This window comes from Leopardus geoffroyi, chromosome B2 (assembly GCF_018350155.1).
Source record: "Leopardus geoffroyi isolate Oge1 chromosome B2, O.geoffroyi_Oge1_pat1.0, whole genome shotgun sequence".
In the NCBI taxonomy this organism is placed as follows: Eukaryota; Metazoa; Chordata; class Mammalia; order Carnivora; family Felidae; genus Leopardus; species Leopardus geoffroyi.
This window is the reverse complement of record NC_059332.1, coordinates 18,603,695-18,622,843: the sequence shown is the minus strand read 5'-3', so window position 1 is coordinate 18,622,843 and position 19,149 is coordinate 18,603,695. Positions and strand designations below refer to the sequence as shown.

General features: G+C 40.8%; 1 long non-coding RNA gene across 1 annotated transcript in view; it reads right to left on the bottom strand.

Annotated features, from left to right (window-relative positions):
• Window positions 1–18,840, bottom strand: part of LOC123608055 — a 60,007-nt gene extending 41,167 nt beyond the window's left edge. Inside the window, exons 1-2 of the long non-coding RNA XR_006717066.1 lie at window positions 18,563–18,840; window positions 18,165–18,373 (exon numbers count right to left, since the gene is read on the bottom strand). This is a non-coding gene — a long non-coding RNA (uncharacterized LOC123608055). The remainder of the gene's footprint in view (window positions 1–18,164; window positions 18,374–18,562) is intronic.
• Window positions 18,841–19,149: the final 309 nt, after the last annotated feature.

Below are 19,149 nucleotides of genomic sequence, written 5' to 3'. Positions count from 1 at the left end.
TCAGAGCGTGGAGCCTGTTTCCAATTCTGCGTCTCCCTCTCTCTCTGTCCCTCCCCCGTTCATGCTCTGTCTCTCTCTGAACCAAAAATAAAATAAACGTTGAAAAAAAAATTTTTTTTAATTTATTTATTTATTTTAAGAGAGAGAGAGAGCACAAGTGCACACACATGAGCAAGGGAGGGACAGAGAGAGAGAGGGAGAGAGGGAGAATCCCAAGCAGGCTCTGTGCTGGTAGTACAGAGCCCAACGCAGGGCTCTGTCCCATGAATTGTGAGATCACGACCTGTGCCGAAACCAAGAGTCAGACACTCAGCCAATGAGCCACCCAGGCACCCCACATTTGGCTCATTTTTATGCTGTGCATTTTGGGTGAGAAAAATAGCACTGCATTGCTATTTTTGCTATTTTTGCTGAGTATTGAATACACCGAGTGTTCTTGATGTTGGAGCTAACAATGCAGGAAACATTTGTAAAGCTCTTCTATGACTCTACCAGTAAGCATTGGAAGAACATAAAAATCATTAAATTTACTGTCTTCCATTTCTTTCAGCATTTCTACAAACTAGAGTTAATTCATGACATTTGCATATCTACAGGGAATGATTTTCATAACGATATCCATGCAATTTTTTCATAGAATCTGTTTTGGAAAATCCTGCACAAATATTTTCTTTTTTTTTTTTATTTTTTTTACATTTATTTATTTTTGATAGACAGAGACAGAGCACAAGTGGGGCAGGGGCAGAGAGAGAAGGAGACACAGAATCCGAAGCAGGCTCCAGGCTCCAAGCTGTCAGCACAGAGCCTGATGCGGGGCTCGAACTCACAAACCATAAGATCATGACCTGAGCCGAAGTCGGACGTTTAACCGATTGAGCCACCCAGGTGCCCCTGCACAAATATTTTCTATGTGTTATACAATGAAACAAAGAAATAAGAGAAACATCAGTCTCTTGTTTTAAAATTCCAACAACACTTGTTTTTTGGTCTAACATTGCTAGAACACTCTCCATCTTTATAAAAACAAAACTTTTTATATCTTAGTGAAAGTCTTTGACAGATGTAGCATTCAAAACTATCTGTATCATCAGTTGGATTTTCTTTAAGCCATGAATTGACAACATTTCTTCAGAAATCTGGAAGTCTTTGAGACAAATTACTCCCAAAGTATTGAAAGGGCAGCATCTCCTTCCTCACATCTCATTGAAAGCTTAAAAATAGTACTTACAGATTTTTGTTTAAATTTTGAACAAATTGATCTCTAATATTGTTAACAAGGTCTTATACTTTACAGGCATTTATTTGATAGCTTAACTAAAGATCCTTTACTTTGTATAAGATATTGTTTAGCCTTACCCTCCTCATTTTCTAACAAAATTTTTGTAACTAAAATAACACATTCTTTTATCATCTCTCCAGCTAAAAATGGAGAGTTTTCTCTGTGTGTGTGAGAGTCCAAGCTGTTTTATAGCTTGCCAATTTTCCAAGCTCAAAGGGTGTTAGAAAACTAAAAATAGTTTTCTGGACATTTAATTTTGCTTTCAGGCACCTAATTTCATCAATTCTTTTTGACCATTGAGCAATTCACCATGTATTTCACCATGTATTTCACCATGTATTTCATTAGCAATTCACCATGTATTTCAGAAAACGGCCCTTTTACGTTGCCAACTTCATCATCTTAAAAATTTGTTTGCGCAGCAAACAAACCAGCATCTCCAGTTTGCTCTGCTGTGGTAAACCGTATTTGCTGTTCCTGGTGAAATTCATGACATCTTCTTCTGACCTCTTTTTTTCATCTGCTATTTCAATCTTCTCACATCTCCACTCAATTCTGCATCGGTGGTAGGCCATTGCTTTGAATCTCAAAATGCACCCATACTTCAATTTTTAATGGTAATATACTTTGTTATGAGATAATTAAATAATAAGTACATCCATGTGATTACCAGTTATGATTTATATGATTTACACCATTATCACTGTAATTGGTGCTGTCTTCATAAAATATTCAAATAAATACAATGCAACATTACTTAGGTGACTAGGGGAAAAATATCAAATTGAATCCATCCGTTGACATTGACCAGGTTGATCACGTGGCTCTGAGTGATAGTGAAACAACACCTGTGCCCCAAATACTCGTTACAGTGCAATACTGAGATCTCACGCAGTTCAGCAGTTGAAGAGAAATGGAGTCCTGCCAAACAATAGCGTTGTGTTTAGCAGAGAGTATTCTAATCTGCTTCACTTTTTCAAAAATTAAGATTGGGGTGCCTGGGTGGCTCAGTCGGTTAAGCATCTAACTTCGGCTCAGGTCATGATCTCGAGGTTTGTGAGTTCGAGCCCAGTGTTGGGCTCCGTGCTGACAGCTCAGAGTCTGGAGCCTGCTTCGGATTCTTTGTCTCCCTCTCTCTCTGCCCCTCCTCTACTCGCACTCTGTCTCTATCTCTCAAAAATAAATAAACAAATAAATAAATAAATAAATATTAAGCTTGGATGAATTAAAACTAAATACAATTTAAAATTTAGTTCCTGGGGCGCCTGGGTGGCGCAGTCGGTTAAGCGTCCGACTTCAGCCAGGTCACGATCTCGCGGTCCGTGAGTTCGAGCCCCGCGTCGGGCTCTGGGCTGATGGCTCAGAGCCTGGAGCCTGTTTCCGATTCTGCGTCTCCCTCTCTCTCTGCCCCTCCCCCGTTCATGCTCTGTCTCTCTCTGTCCCAAAAATAAATAAACATTAAAAAAAAATAATAAAAAATAAAAAATAAAAATAAAATTTAGTTCCTCAGTCTCACTAGTTACATTTTAGGTGCAGGATACTCAAAGGTGGCCAGCGGTTGCCATCTTAGTGAGGGCATAGATGATTCACCGTGAGAAAGGGGGGTGGGGGGGGGAAGAAAGGAGGGAAGGGAAGTTCTTGCTTTAAACACTAGAAGAATTAGGCTAACACAAATTCCTTCACTCATATAATCATTTAGTGCAGATCTGGTGAAAGTTTAGAATATATGTGAATATCTTATTTCAAGCAACCACAATTTTTCCTTTATCATCAAGTTAAACATAATTGTCAACTGTTCTTGAATTACCTACATAACAGCAGGAGTCAACTAACATTGTAAATTCACATACTGAACACTGTCAATTTTTTCCACAATTGCCTAGAAAGTATAAGTTCTAAACTCTTACGAAAGGTACTAGATCTTTACATATTATCAGTCAAGGATCATTCTGAATGCCACCAATTGACCCAACGCTTCTGGAAGTTCCCCAGAAAGTGAAAGTACTATGTCCAAAGTGCAAGTCATTATGTCTCCCTCCTCCCAAATCACCCTGTTCCTCCTTGTGGTTCTTTATAAGCAGTGTCCCGCCCACCAACGGATACATATGGGATTCTCAATTAAATACATGGATTAAATGAATGTAATTGCATTTGTAAGCTGAAGTTCTTAAGCATTTCTACAAATTGGTAAACTCGAATTTTATACAAAGTTTTAAGTATAAATTTTTTTTAATGTTTATTTTTGAGAGAGAGAGCACAAGTGGGGGAGGGGCAGAGAGGGAGACACAGAATCCAAAGCAGGCTCTAGGCTCTGAGCTGCCAGCACAGAGCCCAACACGGGGCTCAAACTCACGAACCGCGAGATCATGACCTGAGCCGAAGTCGGACGCTTAACCGACTGAGTCACCCAGGCACCCCCAAAGTTTTAAGTATATACAAAAGCTAAGCTGTCATTTTAAGTTAATAATGGAGGAGAAGGGAAAAGACTACAAAAATAAATTCCATAGTAAGCCAAGAAATCTGATATCAACAATTGCTTAGCACACTGTAACGGCCAGCCAATCAGATAGGGTTCTCAAACACCACTATCTTCGAATATATTGCTATGAAAATCAGATCCTCGCTTAGTTTGTACACATAATATTTTACAGCTTTGTTAAAGAATAAGTGAGAAGGCATCCTGATCTCTGTTTTTCAGATAATTTGCAGTGCTTGTTTAAATTTAGCTTAAAGTTCATAAAAAAAGAACTTGATATTACTTTATGGAATTGGTCACTTGATTCATACCGAGAACCTCTTCAATGTGATGCATATAAGATACAAGAAAAAGAAGAAAAGAAGATAGTTTCTTTTGGAAGTAGTGAAATGTTGCCCCCTTCTTAGCTCCTTTCAAGGTAATTAATCAATGCAATCAGTGAAATCAGTATGGGTCAACCTCCATGAAGTGAACCCCAAGCTGCATTTTTTTGGACACATTCAAGTTTCAGTGTGCCTTTATTAGATGCTCTCAAAACTTTTGCGAGGATAGGACAGAGAGAGTTAACCCATCTGTCTAGGGAAAAATAAAGGCACAAGATTTCAGCTGACTGGCTTAAGATAGACAAGGATTTATAGAACCCTGGTCTCTCCCCAAACCTAGTACTCTTTCCCTGGGGGGCTCCCTTTATGGCAGAGTCTGCTATTGATAGATTTCACGGCGACAAAAGGAGAACGTCTTTCCCAAAGTAAAGAACCTTGATAACAAAATGGAGACCTAGGGTGGGGGCGGGGGGGTGGGGACTGGAGTTTTTGAGTTGTCTAGAAAGAGAGTGTTAGAAGAGGGTGAAGAGCAGTTCTCAGAGAGAGAAAATCCAAAATTCACTGGTAGCACCTTAGAACCTTTAAGCATTTAACAAAGTCGTGAGGGGAAGAAAAACACGACGTGACCCAAATGAAACCGGTCTCACTTAATGAATTTGGACAAGGCATATTTCCTCAAAGCATTCCATTAACCATGTTTCGTCCCTTCGCTTATGTAAAAATATCATATTATATAAGCGCCTGTGTTTGGACATGTAGATAATTAAAATAGAGGTTTAGCGTCCATTTGGCTTTACAAAGTTATGACATTTCCTATACAAAGTCAGGGGCTTATTTCCTCCCTAATTCATCTGATAACTTGCATTGATGGTAATGTGAGTTGTGTGTTTTAAGATATTATTTGTTTAGCCTAGGGGTAATGTAAATTCTGAAATTTAAAAGCTACAACTCTAACAATCTGAATAATAACACGCTATCTTTATACGTGGCCAAGTTAATGCCCTGTATACTTTGTTTTCTCTATACTTTTGACCGGAGCATTAACAACAACAACAACAACAACAACAACAACAACAAATTCCAAGGAAGAGACCTCCAATGAACAATTTTCTACATGCAATGTCTACAACGGGCACCCCGCGAGCTGTCTCCCCTGCGTCTCCCCGAATCCATTCTGTATACCCACCATTGGAAAGTAGTTTTCTATTTTACATTTTCTTAATTCTAATTAAACAAATCTTAATCTTGACTTTAATGGTTGCAATTATGATACTTCATTATGTTAAATGTTAGCTGCAACATAAGAATAAATTGTAGAAACAGTTTAGCCGCAATGGCATGGAGTCTCACTGTACATTACTCATTAACAAGATGTGGGTAGCAGCAATTAGAACATTTCCTCCTAATGTCCCCATTTATTGAGTCACAGCGGCAAGCCCCCTTTTCACAACACACACTGATTGACGAGAGCAGCTTTTATACTCATGGAAAACAGGCACTACAACCCGCTGTGTGTCTCCAACTCGCATCGATGAAAGTGCACATTAGCTCTTAGCCTCACAGGCCGGAGTTCTTGAAGGTCAAAATAGCCATCAGCATCACTGTAGGGTATAAAAATCATTTCACAAACTGTGAACAAAAACAACACAACTTGCTTTGCAGTTTGATTATTGTTTATAGATACAGCAAGCCAGAATTAAAGCATAGCCTTGGGGCAGCATAATTATTTACAGCTGAAGACTCATATCATTATTAGCGTTCTCCTAATTGCTTGAAGTTATATCAATGTTAGTTGATTTAACACATTTTTTATAACATGCATGGAAATTGTTTCCTCTGCATATGGAGTGTCAGTTTAACTGGTAGATGGTTTCTTAATTTATCAAGGTTTTTTTTTTTCTTCTTCTTCTTCTTCTTCTTCTAATTGTTCATTTTTCTTTGAGGGAAGATTTCCCCTTACCCGTAACAGGGAAATAAGTCGAAGCTGAGTTTCAATTTATCTACTGTATCTTCATGCTACCAACACTACAATGGTTTTATTTCATTTTCATTAAAAATTGAATCCATAAAGCCACAACAGCATCTTCAATTACGAAGTGACTCAAACTTTCCTCCAGGTGGTTTGTACTCGTCCTTTTTTCCCCTGGGTATCTAACCTGAAATTTGGTTCAACATGAAGAGTGAAGCCATGTGGTTAATAGAAGTCTTTAATAATACTGAAGTCATGAAATTTTTCATACATGGTAAAAATCCCAAAATCTAGATCCATCGGTCAAGCTTTTACAGCATACGGAAGGAAACTAAAGCTAACTGTGTAGTGATAACATAGATTGAAACCTGCAGTAATATTAGAAGGAGAAAAAGAAAAGAGAAACACTTAGGATTATGGTGGTAGGTGGAGTTGGGCATTTGTAGGGATTAAAAAGAATTCCTATTCTTTTTTTAGGGTGTTCTTGACCAGGATATGGTCCTTCTCTTTCGCTATTGTAAGTATATTTTCCACCTATAGGTGGCGACACTTGTACTGTCTCCTATCGAAGTGTCCCCTGATTGTGTCTAGGAACAAATGGACTACTACAAGATATAGACCACGGTGTCAAAGGCTCTCAAGGCTAGAAAAGATCTTAGCAACCAAGTGGTCAATTACTCCAACATCAAGCCAAGATTTGGCTAAATACCCAAAATCACATGGCCTGTTAGTGACAGAGCTGGGAAGATAAAGAAGAAACTAGGCCCAGAAATAATAAACTGGGACACAGTATAAATATAAAATGATAAATCCTTGAGAACGACATTTGCCCAGTATCATATAGAGCCTTATTTTCAGGACCAGAATAGTCCCATTAAGTGATATATGTTAAAGCCCAAATTCCAGCTTTCATTTTGTTTTTTGTTTTTTTCTGGCTTCACAATTAATGGCCATCCACAATATTATGATAAAAGAGCTCAGGTCTTTTATTTGAGAAAATGTAAATGTTTATGAAAATGGCTTCCAAAGGGAAATATCAATTTAATGGCTAATGTATGTTTTTACAACATTGATCACCACTTGCAAATATGAAACTACTTGAGACTATCCGAGAAGATTGCTAATGGAGCTTACTGTTTGAAAGTATGTGAAAGCAAATACCAAAGACTTTGATTCTGGGTCATGACAGTTACCCAGAGATCTTATGACACTGAAGCTGTGATTGTTAACCTGCTAAAAGTTACCACATTACTTAACACTTGTGATCTTATCTAAGAGACATATGGTAGAAATAGTTCCAAAGATTTCTCAGGACGATTTGGTTTTAGCCAAGGGAATATTATTTAACAATTCACTGTATTTTATGGGCCTTTAGTAAAACTGTCGCGGTTGCCTGGACGGAACAGAAAAGTCTAAAATGGTATTTTAGATTAATCCAATTTAGATTTTCTCTAGAGCGACCCTAGTGGATTGCTTCTGGAGTCTGAAGTTGCCTCAGTCCCAACTGCCCCATAAACACGATACAGTGGACGTGGGAAGAAGGTGAGACGTGGCCAATGGTTTATAAAACCCATCATTGCTGATATGTGATGGTGGAACCATCTGAGATGTAGCAAAGATTTTCCTCCTACAGACAAAATTGAGCTCAAACGGGGAAGATCAGGTCATGCATGGACAGGCCATTTTATATGGGTTTTTAAAAAGTATATCTTGATACCTAATTTTACTTTTTTACATTCTCTCTTGGTTTATTTTGTCTATATTTAGGAAAATGTAAAATAATCAAAATTAATTCAACGAAGCAATAAATACAAGCACGAAGGCAAATGAAACGGCTTTTCAATTAGCACTCTCACTAGAATGCCACATTATTCTCTTCTCAGAGATGTCTCATTTTATAAAACACGAGTGCACTTGACATGGGGGGGAAAAAGTGTCTTTCAGTCCATTGCCTGGAATCAAATTCCTTAAGACTCATAAGATAAATATTTACTTTTTCAACTGTGTCGCAACAGCTCTCATCAAATAGGGGTGGCAATAAAGCACAGTCTGTAGCTCACGCTAACGTAAGAGACCTACCTCTTTTTCCTTCCCTTTTGCCTGTCGGTCCGTCTCTCCTAGTGTCAAGGGCTCCCTTTGGAAGGACCAGGGCCCCAGCACAGAGGGGTGAGGGAGGGGGAGTGCAGCAGGGTGGGAACAAGTCCCAGAATCTCATAGGTTACAACATATGCTGGGCAGATAACATCTGCAGATAATGACAGGGCAGGGGTGAAGGGTAGAAAGGCCAAGCCATGCAAGAGTGATGAAGCACGGGGGAGAAAAGGGGAAGCTGTTGCAAGAGTTCTGCAGCATGCGCTATTTCCCATTGAATCATTAATTTGCAGCCCCCTCATTTAACCTGTTCAGCGCAGAGCGGCATTGTGTCTCCAACAAGTGGAGATTGTTGAACTTTTTTTTTTTTTTTAACTTGCCGGGTTGAGGGGGGAAGGGGGGGGGACACTGATCGCAACGACATCGGATGTTTGAGCAATTTGATATGTGATGACTAACACGTCTACTACTTTTAACAGTTTTTGCTTTCCTCTCCCTAACTGGAGCTGCGTGGCACTGAAGTGAGAGAGCTAATACAGTAAATGGAAACTGCTGTCAGTAGGAACCAGATTAGTCAATCCTTATAGCAAAAGTGAATTTCAGATCACAGCTCAAGCATGACGACTCTGATCACAGCCTAGTGTTTATGTATACAGAGGAACAATGAAGTGGCCTGGCAATTACTGGAAATACATTCCTCAAGCTTTCAGACGATGCCAAGCTTAAAATTGTGGTCAACTCATGTGGGAGAAGCAAGATCAACTCGGAATTCATCGCGGCAATTGTAATTAAATCGCATATTTTGTCTCTCTCTCTCTCTCTCCCTCCGTGCTAAGTGCACGGCTATTTAAACCACTGTGAACATGTCAGACCATATGACTGGAATTCTCTTAGGTAGACTCTTTTCATTTCGTGTCGTAGAATCAAGCCACGAAGAGGAAACAATGGCATACTGTCCTGACTTTGCGTAAACCCACGACAATCTGTCCAGAGATGTTATTTGTTGCTTACAACGTTCGTAAACCTACAGTTTATACAAGTAAGAGAGCAGGACTCATAAACAAAAAAGGAAAAAAGTTAACTTCGTTAGTAACAATTGCCAGATGCGATTGTAAGATGCAAACAGCTACCTTTTCACCTAATAACTTTAAAACACTTAATGATTATGCCCGGTGCCCACACTGTTGTGAAAAATCACCACATGGCATTTTAATAACAATAACAAGCCTTAGGATGATCTGATCTGCCTGATTTCACATCCTACCAGTTGAGTAACCTTGGCCAGGTCACTTAACCTCACTGCACCAGTTCCCTCAATGGAAAATGAGAGCAATGATTCCGTCAGCTTCACTGGGCCTTTGTGAGGATGAAATTTTAAAATGCAGGCAAAGAATTTAGGGGTGCCTGGGTGGCTCAGTCGGTTAAGCATCTGACTTCAGCTCAGGTAATGATCTCACAGTTGGTTAGTTCGAGCCCCAAATCGGCCTCTGTGCTGATAGCTCGAAGCCTGGAGCCTGCTTCGAATTCTGTGCCTCCCTCTCTCCCTGCTCTTCCCCAGCTCATGCTCTGTCTCTCCTTCAAAAATAAATAAAAACATTAAAAAAGATTTAAAAAAAAATACTGTGGCTGCATCTTACAGGCCTCACCTCACTGAATTCTCCAACACAGCTCAACCCATGTTAAGACTACAGCCATGTCAAAACGCGTCTCTGGCTATAAACAAAGAATGGAAGAAAAGTCACGTGATTAAAATTAGTCAAGGTTAAATCACGAGACAATGATATTTTTCTCTTTTAAAAAATTACATTATTATATTGTTGACAAAGGGGAATAAAGTTGTATATGCAATTCTTATTGCTAAACAGGGTTTACTATATGACTTTTATTCCCTGACAGACTTTTTAAAGAAGGGAAATAAATAGGTTTAGAGGTAAGAGCATAAGACAACAAATAGCATGGGCAGCACCTTAAGCAACCTCCCTGACAATAAAAAACAAAAACAAAAACCTCAAAACATTCTACCCGTTAAGACTTGATCTGCTTAAAAATATGCACATTTTCAGGAGCAAATACCCATTGGTGGATATTTCCTATTAGTCATTCACAGCGAGCTGAATCTGCTAGAATTACAGCTAGATTTAATCTGCTAGATTAACATCGAGCTGAAATCAAAGGTAATCTGTTGATACCATTTTTGATCAAAGAATAAAAAAGGAATTTGTAAGAGATCCCCAGGACTTGAAAGATAGTAAGCTTGTTTTAAAAAATTAAAAGTTGGGGCGCCTGAGTGGCTAAAGTGTCCAACTTCAGCTCAGGTCACGATCTCACGCTTTGTGAGTTCAAGCCCCGTGACAGGCTCTGTGCTGACAGCTCGGAGCCTGGAGCCTGCTTTGGATTTAGTGTCTGCCCCTCCCCTCCACTCGCACTCTCTCTCTCTCTCTCTCAAAAAAAATAAACTTTTTTTTTTTTTTTTTTTTTTTTTTAAGTGACAGGGGCGTCAGTTAAGCATCCAATTCTTGATTTCAGCTCAGGTCATGATCTTACTCAGGACTTCGAGTCCCGCATCGGTCTCTGTGCTGACAGTGCAGAGCCTGCTTGAGATTCTGTGTCTCCTCTCTCTCTGCCCTTCCCCTGCTTGCACTCTCTCTCTCAAAATAAATAAACGTTTTTTTTTATAAAGTAAGGAATTTTGGACAGCGAGCAGTTTCTGTGAGTGCCATGCTGTTTGAATGCATCATTACATACACGTGTACCTCTTACCACAAAAAAATAGAAATAAACAAATGCTTCTATTCTTATGTGACCCTGCAATAGTCATCATCCAATTATTAACACTTCTTCATATCACACGCTTTTCGTGGATTTCCCTAAAAATATTTCCTCAAGAGTGCTGAGGATCTCCTTTATCAGGGAGTATTAAGGGGGATTAGAAAGACAACCAGTAACATGGTCCCTGACCCCAGGGTCAGACATACTTAGGTGTTCCAGAAGTTCTGCAGATGAATCATAGTAAAGTCTAACGTAACACGTTCTAATCTCTTATCCTGCCATATAACCTTGAATACGCAGTATTCCTGTTTTGTGTCATCATCAAACTCAGTCAAGGCTAATTAATCTTTTTCCACTTGTTACACTTTAAAGCTTCCTGAGTTATCGGTGGCTGATCTTTCTAAACTGGTGTCCACATTTAAAGAAAAGCAAAAGATTTTTACAAGAGCTATGGAGATTTCCGATTACGGGAAATCTCCGTAAGTAATGTTCCCGAAGTAATGAACTCTACCCCTGAGAAATATGAATAGATTCTTATTAACAAATACACACCAGTGGAAATTAACACTGGAGAGGGACACTCACAAACCCGGCCCAAAGGAGGCTGCTTATGTTTAATCGTGAGAGTGAAAGATAAAGGTCGCCTCTCTGATCCGACGTGGTTTTTTTTTACTTAGGCATTTCCTGTCAGTGCATTTGATTTCCAAAAGTTTCCTCCCCCTCCGCTCTGATATACATAGAGATTTAGCTGTCTGCGGTAATAAATATCATCTCTGTCATCCACGGCTATCAATAGTCATAGAAATTTCTGTTTTCATCTCATGTGGTTGTGATGAGCTTTCATATTTAGCTCCAAGCACACACTTCTCTTTTAAGCTAGATTCAAATGCTGTAAGACAATAATAACCATTAACTATTACTTTAACAGTATCTGAGACATAGCGATTAGCCCTCTAGCTTACTAGCGATCAAAAAGTGCATCATCCAAGACAATGCTTTTCATCTTCCTTCCATATCCCACCACTGTGCTCAGCTCCGCCGAATGTATAGATCGTGTCACCCGAGTGCCACCTGTCCAGCCACAAAACTGCGATGTTTGGGGTTCACCACCGTCTCGTACGGGGACAGCCTGTACCTCGTGCATGATTTTTTTAAATTCTCGGCCCTTTTATATCCATCGGTCCTTCGCTGTTGTCTGTACTTTGTAGCGAACTGGCACTCATCCCAGGAGGAGCGGCTGAATTTCCACCTGCCTGCCACTTTCTCTGGGCGTCTCTTCTGGGTCTGCGGACTACCCCCCGGGGGTGGGAGGGTGGGTACCTCTGTGCCCGGAGCCCACTGCCAGCTTCGCTATCAGCCCGTCCCGCAGAGTTAAGGGGACAGGACCTCGCTCCATCGGGTCCCATATCTCTAGCACAGTAACTGCCTCTCGGTAAATGTGAATTTTTCATTGAGTTACTCAATGACTCAGTGAAAGGGGAAAAAAACCTCGACCTGCGAACTAGATCTCCGGCATCCCCCCCAAAATCTCGGCGGAAGCGGCTTTCAGGGCCAGCCGGTGTGCGTGATTCCAGTACTGGAAGCATGGGCTTAGTACTTGTGCCCGAAGGAGGCGGTGTGCCCGAAAACTGGATTTGGGGTAGAGCGGAGTCTCGTGCGGGTGACAAGCAGCACGCGTCACGTGGTGCCACTTGCAAAACACGCTCACCAACGTGGTGTGCGTTGTCTGCGTCTCTTATTCCGACGAAGCATTTGATCACATCGCCATATCCCCTTGCAAGCTTTTCCCAAGCCGCACTTAGCACCTGGCGCCGTCCACAGGCCCCACTTAGTCCTAAATTCTCTTGCTGCCATCATTCAAACAGCTTCTGAAGCCTGATTTCCTCCACGAAGCTTCTGACTAATTGGAAAAGAGGTAGCAATTTCCCCTGAGGAACAGCCCCCCCCACCACCCCCTGCACAGGACTTTCTGCCAAAGGCCTGATTTCCTCTGGACTCTGACTCACTGAAAACTTGTGCTGCACACAGAGCTTTCTGTCTGAAAAGCTAAGTTCAGAGAATACAGAGGACTTTGAACAATCCCTTCCCCCCACCTCCCGCCCCCAGACCGCTAGGGCCTTCAGAGCTGCTTGCTTTAAGTGAAAAAGACACGCTAAACATTTCAAACTGCAAATTCTTCCTTTGGTTTAGGTTCACCTAGAGTCAATGGTTCGATAACAGAGACAGTTTTTAAACTTTTTTCAACGTTTGTTTTTGATAAACAGAGTGAGACAGAGCACGAGCAGGGGAGGGGCAGAGAGAGAGAGAGAGAGAGAGACACTGAATCTGAAATCCGAAGCAGGCTCCGGGCTCTGAGCTGTCAGCGCAGAGCCCCATTCAGGGCTCGAACCCACAAACCGTGAGATCATGACCTGAGCCGAAGTTGGACGCTTAACTGGCCGAGCCACCCAGGCGCCCCAACAGACAGTTTTTAAAATGAAATACTTTTGGAGCATCTGGGTGACTCAGTCGGTTAAGTGTCTGACTCTTGATTTTGGCTCAGGTCATGATCTCACCGTTCGTGAGTTCGAGCCTGAGGTGGGGCTCTTCTCTGATGGTGCAGAGCCCTCTTAGGATTCTCCTACTCTCCCCCTCCCTCGGCCCCTTCCCTGCTCACGCTGTCTCTCTCTGTCTCTCAAACTAAATAAATAAACTTTTAAAAAAATGAAGTACTTTTGATGATCTCGCCTGATATTACTTCGATAAGGCACGATTGATAGCTGACACTCTTCTTGGCCACATCGTCTAATGCTGTTAATTCATAAGGAACGAGAAGGTCTAGGACATGAGACATTAGTCTTACACTAAAACGTGAAGTTCCGTTGTCTCGTGAATGTGCACTTCTGACTCACATTGTACAAGCGAGGAGACTATGACAGCTAATCCAGATCAAAAATGTCCCATTTGATTGCACGGTAGATCCCAGACAGAAAGCCGGTAGCTCTCTCCAGCTTTTAGACTTTCAACTTGGGCACAACGTCTCACCTCAAAGAAGTATATTAGGAGTAAATGTGTGAGGAAGAATTTGCATAGGTCGTGTAATGTTTCCTTCGTTTGATTTGTGAAGTTGGAATCACTCAGCATCAAAACAGCCATCAAGACGCTAAAGTTGGAGGGCATTTTGTCTGTTCAAAATACAACTGGATCCATAAAAAGACCGACATCGTGGATTTCAATGTCTTTTCAACACCTTTCCCGAGGACACACCTTTTTTTTTTTTTAACAAGATGCCATTATTCTGCACATCTACAAATCCAAGCCACTGACATGCATTGATACTCTGTGTGAACGCTTCTTTGATCCTCTGCAAAATGTTATAGTAACCGAAAAGCAAAAGCAAAAATGAACGGAGGGAAGCCCTGCGGAGCACTGTTTTATAAATCAGGATTTCCATGCAATTTATAGACGAGTCCCACTGAATACCATGTTAGAATATGAATGCGTATCAACAGAAGTACCATAACTCATGATGTTTATGTATAAAACGTGCCACAGAAATCATTTATCTACCTGTAACATATTGATATCTCCTACCTACCTGGACGCATTGAGGCACAAACTCCTTTCGTTTAAGGTACCCCTTGATCATATGCTGCATGCCATTTGTACTGTTGTATTTCAGGCCACCAGATGAGTACAATGAAGTCTATTAGTACACAGAAAACAAGTTCTACAACTTCTAGAAGAATCAAAGCATCAGGCAACGAGCAGTTACTGGCATTTGACATCATTCGATTCTAAAAACTAAGTGTCTATCCTTCATTAAATGCTTGGTTAGATTTAGTGGGTTTTCTCTGTGTCTTGTGTCAGCCATGGTAACTTTGAAAATATATATCTCCTTTATTGAGATATATTTCACATACGGTACAAATCGCCCATGTTAAACTGTACTATTCAGTAGATTTTAGAGTATCCACAGACTTGCACACAGCCAGGATGACATTTCATTTGGCTATTTTTAGAGATTGGTAAAGTCAGTATCGGGATAAATTGAAATTTTAGGGAATTCATTTAAACCATGTTAAGGTTTAACTACATGTGGCAACCTTTTTGCTCCTCTTTTCCTGGTTGACGAAAACCATATTATGAAGTGAAGAAGAATTAGCACATCCAGTTATATGAATAATTGCTAACATTTTTTTTAATGTTTTTATTTATTTTTGAGACAGAGAGAGACAGAGCATGAACGGGGGAGGGTCAGAGGAGACACAGAATCGGAAGCAGGCTCCAGGCTCTGAGCCATCAGCCCAGAGCCCGACGCGGGGCTCGAACTCACGGACCGCGAGATCGTGACCTGGCTGAAGTCGGACGCTTAACCGACTGCGCCACCCAGGCGCCCCTGAATAATTGCTAACATTTAAAGAGCATAGACTCTTTGGCACGAGCAATGTTAAGTGTTTTACGTGCATTATCTCATTGCATCATCGGGACAACCCTATGAGGTAAATACTATTATTATCCCCATTTTAGAGATAAGACAACCAAGACTTAGGGTGGTCACGTTGCTTGTCCAAGGTGAGCTAGAAGGAGGTGGAAACCGAACTCCTCACGTTTGTATTATCTTAACCTACCAAGCCCATACCTCTTTCTCCACATTCTGCTGCCTTTACTGTTGCTAATTAAGAATCTCCACAAAGCACAATGATAAGCTTGCTCATCCAATGCGCCACAGAATTATTTAATACATCAGAAGCAAAGACGTGCATTGTGGTGTTTATAAGTACAAGCCCTGGTATCTGGCTTCAAAAAGTATGGTTTTACCAGTTACTAGCTTTGTGACTTTCAGACAAGTTACCAACTACTAAGTTACTCCGTGTCTTCGTTTCCTCGTTTGTAAAACGGAGTATTAGTATTGATATTAGACTAATATAGTTAGAGATCAGCACATCAGAGGTGCTCCATACATCATTTACCTTTTACCTAGTCGACAAAAGCCTACCTGTTCGCAGAAGAAAGGATAACATGTCCAGATGAAATCGTATCATCTGGTTTTGCCAAAGAATGTGATAACTTCTGGGAACCAGGACCCAGCTACTCTTTCTCTATTTGAAATATGACGCAAGCTGGGGTGCCTGGGTGGCTCAGTCGGTTAAGCGTCCAACTTGGGCTCAGGTCGTGATCACACGGTTCGCAAGTTCGAGCTCTGCATCGGGCTCTTCCCTGTCAGCACAAAACTTGCTTCAGATGCCCTGTCCCTCTCTCTCTCTCTCTCTCTCTCTCTCTCTATGCCCCTCCCCCACTTTCTCTCTTTCTCTCTCTCTCTCTCTCTCTCCCTCTCTCAAAAATATATAAAAACACTAAAAATTTTTTTAAAAATTAAAAATTAAAAATATATGATACAAGCTGTAGAAACATTAAAATTATTCTAGCAATGTTCCAAGGGCAGTTGTAATGAGTAATATTTTGAATTCTAAAGCAGTGGCTCCTCTTATCCTTCTGGAGGTTAAGGCTCCGTTAAGGCTCTGATGAAAGCTGTTATGAACTTCTTTCAGAAAAATTCAAATGTGCACATACAGGTAAGTGTTTGCATATAATTGCAGGGGTCGAGAGATCCCAGAGGCTCAGGCCCCACAAAAGAGCCCCTGCCTCTGAGGGAAATGATTGAAATCTACCTTCTGTGCCTTTGCCAACCAAGGGGAAGATCTTGAAAAAACTTTACAGCATCTCCAAATTAAATATTCTTCCTTTCCCCTTAAAATAAAAGGATTTGAGCAACTGATCTCTAAAATTCCTTTTAAGTCTAATTCCGTAATCCTAACTTCTGAATGACATAACAACTTCAGTTAACCAACCAATTTCGGTAATTTATTATTCTTCTCCCTGGGTTTCTTAATTAATATTGATCTCGCTTTACTTAGTGCTGCCAATTCTGGAGGAAATGGAAAATTACCTTAATCTTTATAGGCATCTTCGAGATTTTGAATTTCTAATTTGCTGCCCAATTTCATCCAAGTTTGTATAAGTGAAATTAACATATTTATGTACTCTATCAGTTATTTGGTTACTGATACACAAATCATGATCTGAGCCGTCTACAAGTAGATTATATGGATAGTAATTCAATTCTTCCTGAAAAATCCTCATTACTTTGAGGGTGCTGGTCATCTAGAACCCCAAACATCAGTTATCAGCCCAGTACTTGACTATTAATATACTTTGTGGATCACTAAGCGTTAAATGTAGTTATTCTAATAATAATAATACTCTCCACATTTTTAGAATCCTGTGTGTCCACAAATTCCCGTCATGTACATCAGCTCAATTATCATGACCACTGTTTTCTTTTTCTTTTTCTTTTGGAGTAAATTTGGATTATCAGAAAAGTCACCGAGATAGCACAGAGAGTCCCCACAGACCCTTCACCCGGCTCCCTGTAGAGGTTAATATCTTTCGAAGAGTATGGATTAGGCAGTTTATAGAATGACCCTTAATTTGTGTTCAATGTCAAGACTAGGGTTATGGTTTGGTGGGGAAGAACACCAGAGCGAAGTGCCCGACTCATGACATAATCTCACTGGGTATATACTATTGACGTTACTTATCATTCGTAATGTTGGCCTTGATCACTTGGTTAAGCTCATATTTGCCGCTTTTCTGCACAATACGGGTACAAATTTTCCTTTTCCTTACGCTTCACTGGAAGCAAGTCATTAAATACAGTCCATCTCCAAAGGGAGAAAAATTAAGCTCTAACTCCTGGAGAAGGGGTGTATCTTCATTCGGTATTTGGAACTTTCACAGACAACCACTTTTAAAAGCACATACAAGGGGTACGTGGGTGGCTCAGGTGGTTGAGCGAGCAACTCTTGATATCGGTTCGGGTCACGATCTCACGGTTCATGAGACTGAGCACCACATCAGGCTCTGTGCTGTCAGTGCAGAATGGGCTTCTCTCTCTCTCTCTCTCTCTCTCTCTCTCTGCCCTTCTCTCTCTCTAAATAAATAAGTAAAACTTTAAAGTTAATTAACGAATTAATTAATTAAAATATAAATGGCATACAACGGTTTCCCTTTGTTTAGCTGAGGACTGGGCTCACGCTGACCAATCACACAGCTAGTAGAGCTAGCTTGCAGAACCAGCTTTTCTAATTCCAAGCCCGTCCATTTTTCCATGACACCATAGCATCTCTATGTAAGCAAAGGTTTGTCCCGTGTTTTAGTGGGAGTCCAGCAATATGCACTTAAGCTCTATTTTGTTTTGTTTTGCAACTTACATACCTCTTAGTTGATATCACTTGAGTGCAGCCAAAAAAGTCAATGTGGTTTCCAAAATCTGCTGCCGTGTGAATGGTGTGATCCGGGAGATCCTGGTTTCCTCTGGATCCACTCTCTTTTCGTTCTAAGTACTAGTCAGTCTGCTGTGTTCGCAAATAGATCTTTTTCCACTCCACGGCTATTCAATTAATCAAAATAGGCACTTCCTCTTCCTATAAAGTTAATAAAAGGCAAAGTCAACAATTCTAGACCCTGCCTCAGATAAAATCAAGATTTGTTGTCCTCAGACTCAGTTGGCAACCTGCTAAAATAAATATCCATCGAAACGGACTTCCAGAACTCCGCAGAGTGATCTGGATTATCTAAGCAATCCAGACAAACGTATGGATCAAGGTCCTTACCTGCCCGGCGTCAGCAACATTCTACACGTCGCTTTGGTTGCAGACATCAGGCTTCACAGAGCTGTCAGCTGGTAATGATTTTCAGTCCCAGCAAAGGGAAGCCAAATTGTAACAGGTGACACAAAGGGGAAAGATTCTGTATCGGATTACTAATTCCCAAGAGCTACCCCAGGTCACTGGACTTCCCACGTGTGAAGTTCAGGAATTTAGAGACATTTTAAAATTAGCATTTCTTCTGGCGCAATTACTTGTCTTATCAGTCATTCAAGTTTAATAAGCACACCTCGGCTTGCAGTGATTCACTAAGCCCGTGGGAGAGTTAATCCAGAGTGACAGGGTCCCCGCCCACCGGGCACTCACATTCTAACACAAAGACAACAGACCCACACCGAAATGGGAGACATTCCATCCGAACACGAAAGGGAGGGTTTGTTTTATGTCGGTTGTGTTTGGGGGTTTTTAGCTTTTGTTGTCTACTTTCGAGGTGTGTGTGTGTGTGTGTGTGTGTGAAGAATGAGAAGCAAATCACAAACACTAAGGGTTTAAGAAACCAGGGGAAGGAAGCAGAGTTTGCTGGTTATTAATTT